This window comes from Erithacus rubecula, assembly GCF_903797595.1.
Source record: "Erithacus rubecula genome assembly, chromosome: 17".
Lineage (NCBI taxonomy): Eukaryota > Metazoa > Chordata > Aves > Passeriformes > Muscicapidae > Erithacus > Erithacus rubecula.
The window spans coordinates 11056253-11067866 of NC_136669.1; the positions used below are offsets into that span (position 1 = coordinate 11056253).

The following is an 11614-nucleotide window of genomic DNA, read 5'->3' on the forward strand; positions in this document are numbered from 1 at the left end:
ATTCTGAATTTGGTTTTTTTTTTTTTTAAATTTCCCCTCCCTGCTTTTTGCTGGGGAGAAAGCTGACTGGTGAATCTGCATACCTTTGAAAGGAAGGAGGGATGGCTCTGCATGGTACTTTCTCTCTCATGCAATCAAACCTAATTTCCTTCTCAATTTGCTGAGCCACTATCTCCAGTAATTACAATTGGACTGTCAAAACTGTTGGCATCTTGCAATAATGGAATACTACCTAGTATCAATCTCATTTCACATTCCTGACAGAAAGCATTATTTCCCTTTGTCTGTCCCATTTGTAGTAACAAACTGCATGATTTCCATTTGCACTAATAATTTCAACACACACAGTTGGCTGGCCAGCATTTCAGATCTATTCCTTTATTCTTACATTGATATGTTATTTAATATCTGAAAAGGCACTTAGAGCCTCCAAAACTTTTATTTGGCTTTTAAAATAAAAGACCAAAATTTATTTCATTGGCCTGGATCAATACAGAAAAATAATTGCTGAAAGCTTGAGGAATCAAGTTATAATTTATGTTGGGTAAAACCCAAATGAGACAAAGCTGAGAATTCTTTCATTTTACTCTTAACAAGTATTGGTTCCAAACAGCCAAGAATTCTTTCCTGCATACTTGAGATGGAAATATCTTTTCAATCTTTTCACATATGATCTCAGATATCCATTTTGGAGCCATTTCCCTATTGCCCACATGCCAAAAACTTTTGGTCTTTCACATTTAAATCTCAGTTTCAAAAAGGAAAGCTTCACATTTCAAATGAGGAGAAAATGTTAGGTCATATCAATCAATGTAATATCAGGAACAAATATTTTTTAAAGTGGATTATGACTGATTTATCCAAGAAGAAAACTCCAGAGAAGGGCTTGTAAATGTGAAGTCACCTTTAACTGTTCTCAGTGGAATCTCTTTTCCTTGGCATCTCTATTTTCCAGCCCCTGGACTATTTGGAGCCCATTTCAGCTTGGATCCAGTCTATCAACATCTTTTACTGGAAGTGCAAAACTGTACACAACATCACAAATCTGAGTTTAAAGAGCCAGATAAGGGGAAATGTTTGTATATCTCATGGTCTATACTCCTTTCTAACTGTGTGATCAAGTCCACTTCTGTACAACAGACAACAATTTCTCCTTCCACTTAAGAAAGCCTCATTGTGTTCTAAAATTTTGTCTTCAGAGCAAAATATGTATTTCAAGCACTGCTTCATGCTCCTATACTCATCATCTCCTTGGAGGTAATTTTTTAGACTATGTCCTAAAAATGACCAACAATTTTTTAAGAATGAATGGAATATTAGATTCATTTTCATCTACCTGTTGTATATAATAAGAGAAATTATTGTTTCCAGTTTTGTAAAAAAATAAAAAATTTAAAAAATCAGAAATTCCTATCTGACAGGGATTTCTACTTTGGCTGAGCAAATGTTGGTTTTAAATATATTAATGCATACATTAAAATGGATAACCACTCAGTCTATAATTGGGGACAAGAAGAAAATTTGAATGACCTATGGACCCTTTTGTTAGCATTAAGACCATTTCTTCCTGAAAAGAACCTGTTTCTACTAGATCATGTTCTTCCCCTTTGTTGCAATAACTGTCACAGCAGTCTCCCAGGCCTGACTTCTGCAAGATTTACAGACAACACCCTCTGACTCCTTATTGAGCTAAAAACATTTGTGTGATCAAAACCACCTAATCAGGTTGCTGCTCTGACTCAGATGACCCTGCCTGTTCTTAGGAATGCCATGGATGCTGCAGCATGTTACACAGAGCTGAGAAAAATTCAGACCCTGATGCACTCTCTGAATAATCATACAGTGGCTCATGGGCTGGAGTTCAGCCTGAGAGACCCTGACAGTGCAAAAGGCCCACCAGTGTTAAAAGAAGTTGTTGGCATCCCCACATTTGACAGTGCTGTATGAGAATACCCCATTACTCTCCATTTTAATGAATGCTTAAATTAATATGAACAGTTCTGGCACTGGATTTGTTCCTTGAGTATGAGATACTGCTAAGCAGTGACTGCCAAGCAGTATTTTTCATTTCCTCCAATGGACAAAATGATCCTTCTCCAAATGCCAAGCTTCAGAGAATTTCATGAGACCTCATATTTCCCCATTTTCTGTTTGGCCAGCACATTTCTGTGGTATGAGACCCACAGTTCCACTGAACACCATTTTCCCTTTTTCACATCACTATGGCTGAGCCCCCAAAACAGCACAGAGCAGCACATCTTGGGAGGAAAGTTTGGGATGTTTGGGCATTCTGAGCAGTCCCTGAAGAGCCACTGCACTAGTTCAGTGTATTCCTCAGAGAGGGAAGTTTTTGGCTCCCCTTGCATGCTGTGTGCCGTAGCTGCCTGATATCTCATAGCCCCCAGCTGGCCCCTCCAGTGGGCCAGTGCCTCTCTTGTCCCCAAAGTCCCACCCAAAATGTGCTGCCTGAGGGTCTGGCACAGGGCAGAGCCACTGTCCTGGACCTGACCCAGCCCAGCACCTCCTTGGCATTGCTGGCATCTCCCCAGCTCAGTTCCAGGGCTGCTAAAAGCAATCTGATAAAACAGCCCAAACTCCTCTCCCAGCACAGCAAGAATTCCAGCACATGTTCAGTTTGACCCGAGCGCATCCCAACTTTTGAGTTTAAGAACCCAATTTTTGAAGGGGCCCCATGAATCTGGCAATGCTTTAGCATTTCCCAGGTCAGACTCTCATATTAACTATTTGTTTTTTCTTCCCCCTATATACACGACACTTCCACTGTCTGTGCCAAACAGCAAAATGAAATTATAACAGACACCCCAGAAACAAATACTGAAGATCTGCAGATCAGATATTCCCATCTCTAAGCCTAATCTCTATTTCAGACACAAGGACCTCAGGGAAAATATTCTATTTCTCTGTGTTCAGTTTTCCATCTGTAGAAGTAATATTATGCTGTCTTCTTATTTCTTAATTTTTGTCTCATGTATTTAAATTACAAAATTTAGTCTTGAAACTATTTTGAACCTGTGACATACGAAATATGAGAATTAGCACAATACCCACTTGAGGTAAACAATGTAAAGAAGGGAATTAGCCCTATAGTGACATTTTTAAAGTTTTAGCAAATACCACACTGTGCAGGCTCTAGTTTGATTAGGCACATTCTTGCTTGTGTTCCTTTTGACAAATCTTTGCAGAAGCAAACATGAACTTTTTTCCCTATGTATTTCCATTGCCTGGTGTGCAATTTTGGTGGAATGTCCTTTCTCAGGAAGGACGAATTCACCTCCATTCATCTACAATTCATTGAGAATTCAACATAGGAAATTTCCATAAGTGCAAAATGAATCTGTTTGACCTCAAAGTCCCTCGCACAATAAGTTTTGAGTCTGAAGACATGCGATTAAGGGAACTGGAAAAGCAAATCTCACTCCATTTCCCTGCTTGACATGTGAAAATACAGATAGCTATTTTAAATATGTTTTGTGATAATTGTTCATATTTGTGTACACACACTATATTTGCAAGTGAATGGTTTTTGGGGCACAATTTTAATTTGTGACAAGGAACCCTAAAAAATATCTTCTGTCAAAAAATCCAAATGCAAACCAGACATCCAACAACAACATCAGAAAAACTTTGGGCATATTTCACCACAGTCACCCCAAATCACAGCCTTGCAAATGAATCACAGAATGAGACTGACCTGTCTGCTGCACCACTTGTGTGTAGGACCGAGGTTAAGAATGTTTGGAGTTTGCTGGCCCCTGGGCAAATGTCTGCTTGATCTGGACAGTTCCCCTGGTCTTTATCTTTCTTAGTTTCCTCACCTGAAAAAGAAAAATGAAAAAGCTTCCTCAGCAAAAGTAGTTAAGTAATACAGTTCAGCAAGACATTACACGAGCAACAGATGCACAAACCCAGAAAATGAAGGTGCTGATGATCCTAATAATTTAGGGGAAATAATAACAACATACTTATCTAGCAATCTACAGAGCCTGCTCTCAAAATGTTTGATATTGACTGTAAATTCAATCGTTATCTTAGCAGTTATGATACTACATGGAACAAGATCTGCATCTTTTAAAGATAATTCACCTTTTTCTTTTTTGGCATAGAAAAGATTTTGCCCTTAGAGCAGTGGAAGGACACCTCTGGAGTGGACACTGAGTGTCCATCCCTGCTGCTGGAGTCTCCCAGCTCGAGTGGTTGAGCACAACACCCTATGTCACAAATACCATTTTAGTTATACCTATATCAAATAGAACTTAATTACACCTGCAAGCATGCAGCTATGAAAAATTATAAATAACCCTTTATGACTGAGTGACAATGCACACAAAAATCTGTACCAAAGAGCTGTGTGTGCTCCTGGCCAAGAAGGGTTATGTGCCTTCTTGCCAGGTGCTGCACAGGGAAGTCCATGGACTTAGAGTCAAACTCCTAGTGAGACAATTATGCCCTCACAGGGTCCTTGCCTTTAATCTCATTCAATCAGAGGTGGGGATGCATTTTGTGCTGTAACAGAGTGAAATGTTCTCTCCTTCTTTCCCTTCTTTCTTGCATGACAGCACCATCTGTTTATAAATACATCACTGGAATGACAGTGCTCTGATGATGTACTAATATAATACATCATCAAAGTGCCATCAGTGATGATCTAATGATGTATTAGAAAGCTGTTTATCAAAACCCTGTTGCTCTGATGATGTATAGGTGCAATACATCACTGGAATGTCTTGCACCGGTGGCACTGCACTGATATAGACCTTGTGGGGAAAAATGGGTCCTGCAAGGATTCAGCAAGGGAACAAAATGCAGACAGATAAAAAAAAAGGACCATGAAGGAAATGCACAGTCAAATGTGTGGATGAATTAGATTCAGAAAGCATCAAAGGTGAGAAGAAAGAGGCAGAGGTTTTGGACAGCTGAGTTTCTAATGAAATTGAGTTCATCAGCTGCTGAGATAGAAATTTGGTCACATTATGAGTGGAAGAGAATGAAACAGAACAACAAAAAATACCCAGATTATAAATTATCTGTTTTATAGCTCAAATCCCAATTCTCTTTCACCCTTTCCTCTAATACTTTTCTGCAAGGAGGCTCAGTAAATAAACAACTGGGTTTAAGTTATGAGATAGAATAAGAGTAATTGACCCAGCAAGCCCCCTGTGCCTCACAAACTGAATTTTAGAACACTTAAGTTAAAGCACACTCCATTGTTGATATTTTTTTTGTTGTTGGTTTTTTGGGCTGTGTTTTTTGTTTTTTTTTTTTTTATTTATTTTTTCTTTCTCCCACCAGATCCTACACTTCCAACTGCATCCTCCTAGTGCAGCACCTTGCACTTGTGACCAAAACCAGCGGGGATGAGACACAAACCAACAGAAGAGAGGAGCTGAGGATGACACCATAAAGTGCCAGTCAAAGCTCACTGCCCTTCCCTTCCCTCCCTACTACTGAGCATGAGGTTAAATAATCCTAGGATATGTGGTTATGATGTTATTAATCAATGCAAAACAAGTATCTTTAACCCCTCCTTTTAAATAAGTGAGTGGATTCTGCTTATTTTTTTTTAATGGGCCTCCTTAAAAAGAGGACTCAATGTCAGAAAATACTCTTTAATGCTGAGAAAAAATGAAGATCAAAGCCTGAAGAATGCAATGGCTGCTTCAGCTGAGAAGTTCCCCCACCTTTGGACTTGAGCAATGTAAAATTTCGTTGGGTTGTCTTGTTTGGTTTTGGTTTTTTTTTAATAAAGGACATTTTTCTTGCAGACAGGCAGGAGGCAGCTGGGTTTGTTTTGCTGGTACAAAGTGGGTGTCATAAATTTTCAACAACCATCATAGTAACAAGCTCATTTTCCTTTTTTTTTTTTTTTTCTAATCTCATCATTATGCACTTCAGAGGTTCTTCAAAGGCTCACAAAGCATTTTTCAACCAGTGGAGGAAAAACATGGAAGTGAATTCTTCCAATGGAAAAAAATGACCAGGAAAGGGTAACTCAGCATCCCCTTTTGGCAATGCCACATCTTATCACTGGTGAGGCTTGGAGGTGCAGGAGACAGGTGTGCTCCTTCCACTGGGTGCTACACAATTTAAGGTTTTTATGTACACAAACCTCAATGTCACATTGGCAGTGTGCTCCTAGGAGAAGAATGTATGTTAAAAATTAAGAACCCAAAGAAAGTCCAAATTTGTAACACAATTAACTATCTTATTGTCTCTGAGTTTTAGTATTTTCATGCTCCTAAGCCTTTGAGGAACATGTCAAATGTATAAACCTGTCAGAAATCAGTTGGATAAATTTACCAACTCAGGACAACCAATACTTTTCCATATTAAACAAAAGCAAAGAATTTTCAACAGATCTTGTCATTTTTCTGTTCATAAACACTCTTGCAAAAGAGCCTTTCCTGACTTTGTCACTCAAAATTACCTGTTCTTTCTCCAAAGCAAATTATTCTCTCTCCATGGACTGCTTAGTTACAAAGTGCAAGTAAATTACACAGTTCTTTCTGCAACATCTTGAAATAAAATATATTCTTTATCATGTGCATATTTGAATTTCTTTTTGTGACAGCAAAGTGCAAAGATCATGCAATCAGGAAAAGAAAGAACAAAACTGCCAAGCCTTATGTACCCAACGTACATTTTTACAACCATATACACAGCACTAATTTACAGATCACTCTGTTCTGGGAAAGATTTATTGTTTCAGGCTCAAGTTTCCCAGAGTGTTGCAGGCATTTAAGAGAATCTGATTTTCAAAGGCAAAGTCAGTTCTCTTCCACAGCTTGGGACCTGAGAATTTGGACATCAATATCAGAATATTGAATATGAAAACTCAGGCCTTGATGCTCGGAGAAAGAGAACACAAAAACATGAGCTTTGGAAAACTGAAATGTAAGCACGCACCCACAAATGTAAAAAATCGCATCATGGAAATCCTTATCACATGTTTCATCAAGCCTAGTTCCAATAGTTTCATGTATCAGTGACAGAACAACCCTTACTGTTCAAGTCCCTGGAGGAAGGTAATATCTTCTATTAGGTCAGTTGATTTAAGGAAAAAAAAAAAGAAGAAAAACTTGGAAGTTCTGAGCCTCCCCATGAAGTTTGAAGTTTACCAGGTAACTGATATTTCAAATGTGAATTCTCCCACAGACTGACCCAGCTACAGAAGCTACTTTGAGAAGACTGGACTACTAGAGTTGGATGGTAGAAAGAGTTTATTTTTCATGCCTGATGCCCATAAAATTTTTCCCAAGACAGACAGGAACATTTATTTCAGTTTCACTTAAAGGTATCAGTTTGAGACTTTGAGGTCATCACAATTCATAGGAATACTCTCAATGTGGCTGCTGACCCTAAAGAAGTCTTTAAATGTCATGAAAGCAAGAATTGTACTGAACTGTTGTGTCTTTATTCTAAGAGCAGGAAAAGAGCAATTACCTGGATGGAATGATTTGTGTGATCTGTTGGGAGGCCACAGAGCAGCTCTGAGCCAAACTGCAAGACAGAGAACTAAGCCAGGTGCAATAACAACCTTGTTAGGACTCACACTTCTCTCACAATGATTTTCACCTGGGGCCACTGCAAAGATGAAGAACATGATGACTTTTCAGAGAGGAAGTAGGTGTTTCTTGATTTAACTTCTTGCTTCTTTGACAGAATGTTTGATTTAAGAGATGTTTTGAAGACGTGGATTCCAGCAACACATACAGATTTGAGGGTTGGAGGGGAACTCCTAAAGAGTTATGGCAACTTGCCCAGAGAAACTATCAGTCACCCAAAGAGATGTCATGCTGCCTTTTCCTGTCAGTGTCACCTGCTGTAACAGGATCCTGTACAATACCTTTCAAGTGTTGAAACTGAAGTATTTAACAGTGGGTATCTGAGGAAATAGAGAGTTATTAAACCTGGGCCTTAAGAATTTTCTTCTGCCATGCTATGCATCACCTGAAATTCTGATCATCATGCAGCCTAAAGGTTTCAATACAACAGCTATGAATAGAATTGGGTGGATTTTCTATTTTAGTGCTCCTCCTGAATAGACACCGCATGAGCAAGGCCACAGACTCTTCTTGACACCAGACCCATGCCACCATGCCCTTAAAGCCCTGGAGAGCTCAGTATCACAGCACCCAGGTTTGCAGGGAGGCTCTGAGGCTGGGATGGTCTGAGAACCAGCCCTGGCAGGGAAATGAGCAGCCTGAAGACAGGGGCCAAGCCACCAGTGCTGCTCAGCAATGCAACCTGCCAGCATCAACCAGGATTTAGCAAGGGGAGCACCACACTGGTGGGCTAATTGCAAATCAACATCTGCCCAATACTGTAAAATTGAAATTCTGACAGCTCTAAAGCATCCAGAATACTTGGAAAAGGAGGGACAGCTGTATGGCAAACTACAAGAGATTTCTGGAATACCAGCAAGGGCCAGCATTAAGGAAACTATGAGACAAGCAATGCTCCAGCAGTTTGAGCTGCCTGACCACTGAACTAAACCATGCTGAGACTGCCTAACTTTTTGTCATTAATTACCAAGAGAGCAGAATTTAAGGATGGATTGAGGCTTTAGTTAAATAAATGGAAAATAGCCAAGCAGAAGGCAACACTTGTAGAAAGAGCTTTGCAAGGTTTTTTTTTTCCCTTTTAGAAAAATCCAGAGGCATACGACAACTTCCCATACAACAGAATCAATGATTTACCACCTCATTTCATTTTTAATTTAATGGTTCTGTTCATTCATAAAATAGAAATACTACAAGGTGAAACATGGACTGAAATTTAAACACCTCATTAGAGTTACATATTATTTTGTCTCCCAAATATATTGCTTTGTCAATGAAACATGCTGGTTTATGCGAGATCTCTACCAGGCTGTTACTTTACAGTTATTTGTTTGGGTTTGTTATTGCTCTGCAGTTCCCTGATCTACATGTATATAATTTGGTTTATGTGTAGCACACTCAATGATATTATAATGATTTGTAAGGTATTTGTATTGATTTCACTTTATAAAAAACTCAAAAAGCAATTAATCATAACAAAAAGAGACCTAATGCAATCTTTAGTTTCCTCCATAGAAAAACTTATTGAAAAAAGATGGGATCCAGAAAAACACTTTGGTTTTCAGATTTCAGTTTGGCTTGAAAAAATTTGATTGCTGAAAATATTTGATCAATACTTGTCACTCCTGATTTGTCATTTCATAATAGTTGCAGATAAAATTCATTGTAAGACACAACTGAAGACTACCAAGATAATTAAGTGGATGTATCTAATCCATAAAAGTTCTATAAACAAAATGAATTCTCGGGTTTCTAACCCTTTGAAGATAGAAATTACAATATTAAAACAAAACTGAATCTAATGAATGCAGAAAGCAGTTTGACTTCTATGAAATTGCTCTTCTTTTGTTCAAACTACTTTTCCCTCAAAACTTCTCAGCAATTTCCCACTTAAGCCAAACACCTGACTGAACTTGAAAGATCATGGCAAACTGCAATTTTATATACAGGAAAAACCCTGATAAATGTGGAAATATGCCTCTATTTAATAATAAATGAGGTCTCTGATAAGTCTGCTAAATAACCACCTGGTTTATACAGCTCTGTGCACCAGCAGTTATTACAGTGCTGGGGCAGAAACAAGCACTGCAGACAGCAGGGAGCCAAAGGATTCAGAAAAAAAAATCATAAAAATGGTAAAAATCAACCCCAGTTGTGCTGCCCTCCCATTTAACAAATCAGTGCTGGGGAATTCACATTTGGCATCAACATGGCTCTGCCAAATTCCCCTGCCACATCTGCCTGGCTGAGTTTTTCCTCAGATTCAGGAGCTGTTGTCTGACAGTTTCTTGTTCTTTTGAGCTGCATTTGCAAAGGGTGTGGAGGAACAAATTTGTCCCCAGAGCAGCACATGTGCTGGGAGAGAGTACAATGTAAACATGGCAGGGGGAAGTTTTGCTAGCAAGACATGACAGATCAAATTTTAGCAAAAATAACATTGGTCAGCATCCCAGCAAAACCAAAAGCCATAAATGAAGGAACAGCAAACAGAAGCCAGGTCTTTTCTCAGGATTTATCTTGTTATGATGCCAGCCAGAACCAAGACAAATGAACCCATTGAACTAGCTAGTTATCAGCTCCCAGGAGTTTCAAGTCATGCCAGGGAATAAGCCAGACCCTGTTTGGTGTGCATGCCCTCCTCCCCAAAATTCCTGTGCTCTCTAGCTGCTCCCAGTGTCCTCCAAGACATTCTCTGGAGGGCCAGCAGCATCTCAGACCAGCCCAAGGGCTGTGTGTGCTATGCCAGGTATATAGTGGGAGCCAGGAGCTGCCACTACAAAAATATAAAACTATAAAATTCCTCTGCCACTGTCCTTGGCCTGGGCTCTCTTCTAGGCTTGCCCTGTCCCCATGCAAAAGCCTTCAGGAGCTTGACCCCACACCACCAGCAGAGTTAATCCATATTATAATGCCACCCCACCATCTCCATAAAAGATACTCAGTATAACTGAGCAAGAACTGAGGGATGTTTTCAAAAATTACGTGTAAACTGCCTTTCCAAAGCTCAATTTTACCTTCTTTTTCTGTTTAATGGACAATTGCCAAGCTTTTCAACAGCTTTCTCTAGGCTGCCAGGAACCTGAAATATCAGTAGTTGAAACCCCAAAATACATTTAGCTAGTTAGGACTGTGCAATAACAAGGTCACCTTAAATTGGTTTTGCTAGGAGCATTTATTCTACAGAAAAATAATAAAGACAGTATTTGCAACTATAATAAAAGCAATAATAATGGTGACAAGTTCCACCTGTTCCACTTCTCACAAATTAGAGCTTGGGTAAGCTTATCAGAATAAAACTCAATTCTATTTTGTGACTTTTTCATAAAAGCAATAGAATTAACAGCTGAATCAGTAAATGAGAGATCATAAACTATTTTCTTTTTAATGCAAAACCCAAATGTAAACCAGCATTACTGGCATGCACTATGGAACAACACTTTTTGGAACATAAAGTTCCCTGCAAATTAATCCACATATTTATGCAGAATGAGTAACTTTCACTGAAAATATATTCAACAGAAACCAACAGAACTCTCTGACACAACAGTATGTTACATCTCTAAATCAATGTACCTTGTATACTGTATCATTTAATAACATCAAATAATGAGATTTTTAAGCTCACCTTTAAGTTGATCTATTATAAGCAAACATTGATCTCTCCAGAGTACTCTCAGGTACTGAACATGTGTTAAAGTCTGCTGTACAGAAGAAGAAATTGAGCCCTGCACATGGTAGGTGTATGATTCCTGACCACCTTTGGTGCCTTCCTGCAGTCCTACATTATTTTGGGATTCAGGTGCCCTTTGGGTTAGCCATCCCCTGAACTCCTCTGGTAATTGACTTTCCATTCTGCTGGAAATGAAATAGCTACAAAAGTGCTATAGCTAAAGTCACCACACAAAGCCACCCCAAGTTTTCAAGTGTTCATTTCTCACAGCTGAAAAGCTTTAGTAAAAAACAGAATCCCTTCCAAGGAGGATAATTGCAAGCAGAAAATGTTCAAATGGATAAATTGAGACATGGGAAACTAA

General features: G+C 39.0%; 1 long non-coding RNA gene across 2 annotated transcripts; it reads right to left on the reverse strand.

Annotated features, from left to right (window-relative positions):
* Positions 1 to 3698: 3698 nt before the first annotated feature.
* On the reverse strand, positions 3699 to 11312 carry LOC306809587. 2 transcript variants are annotated; one of them, XR_013776269.1, is made up of 4 exons: positions 11206 to 11312; positions 10595 to 10659; positions 7462 to 7602; positions 3699 to 3836 (listed from the first exon to the last, which is right to left on the reverse strand). It is a non-coding gene; the product is annotated as an uncharacterized lncRNA (long non-coding RNA). The 2 variants fall into 2 exon arrangements; XR_013776270.1 differs by lacking the exon at positions 10595 to 10659 and having other exon boundaries at positions 11206 to 11262.
* Between the last annotated feature and the right edge of the window lie 302 nt (positions 11313 to 11614).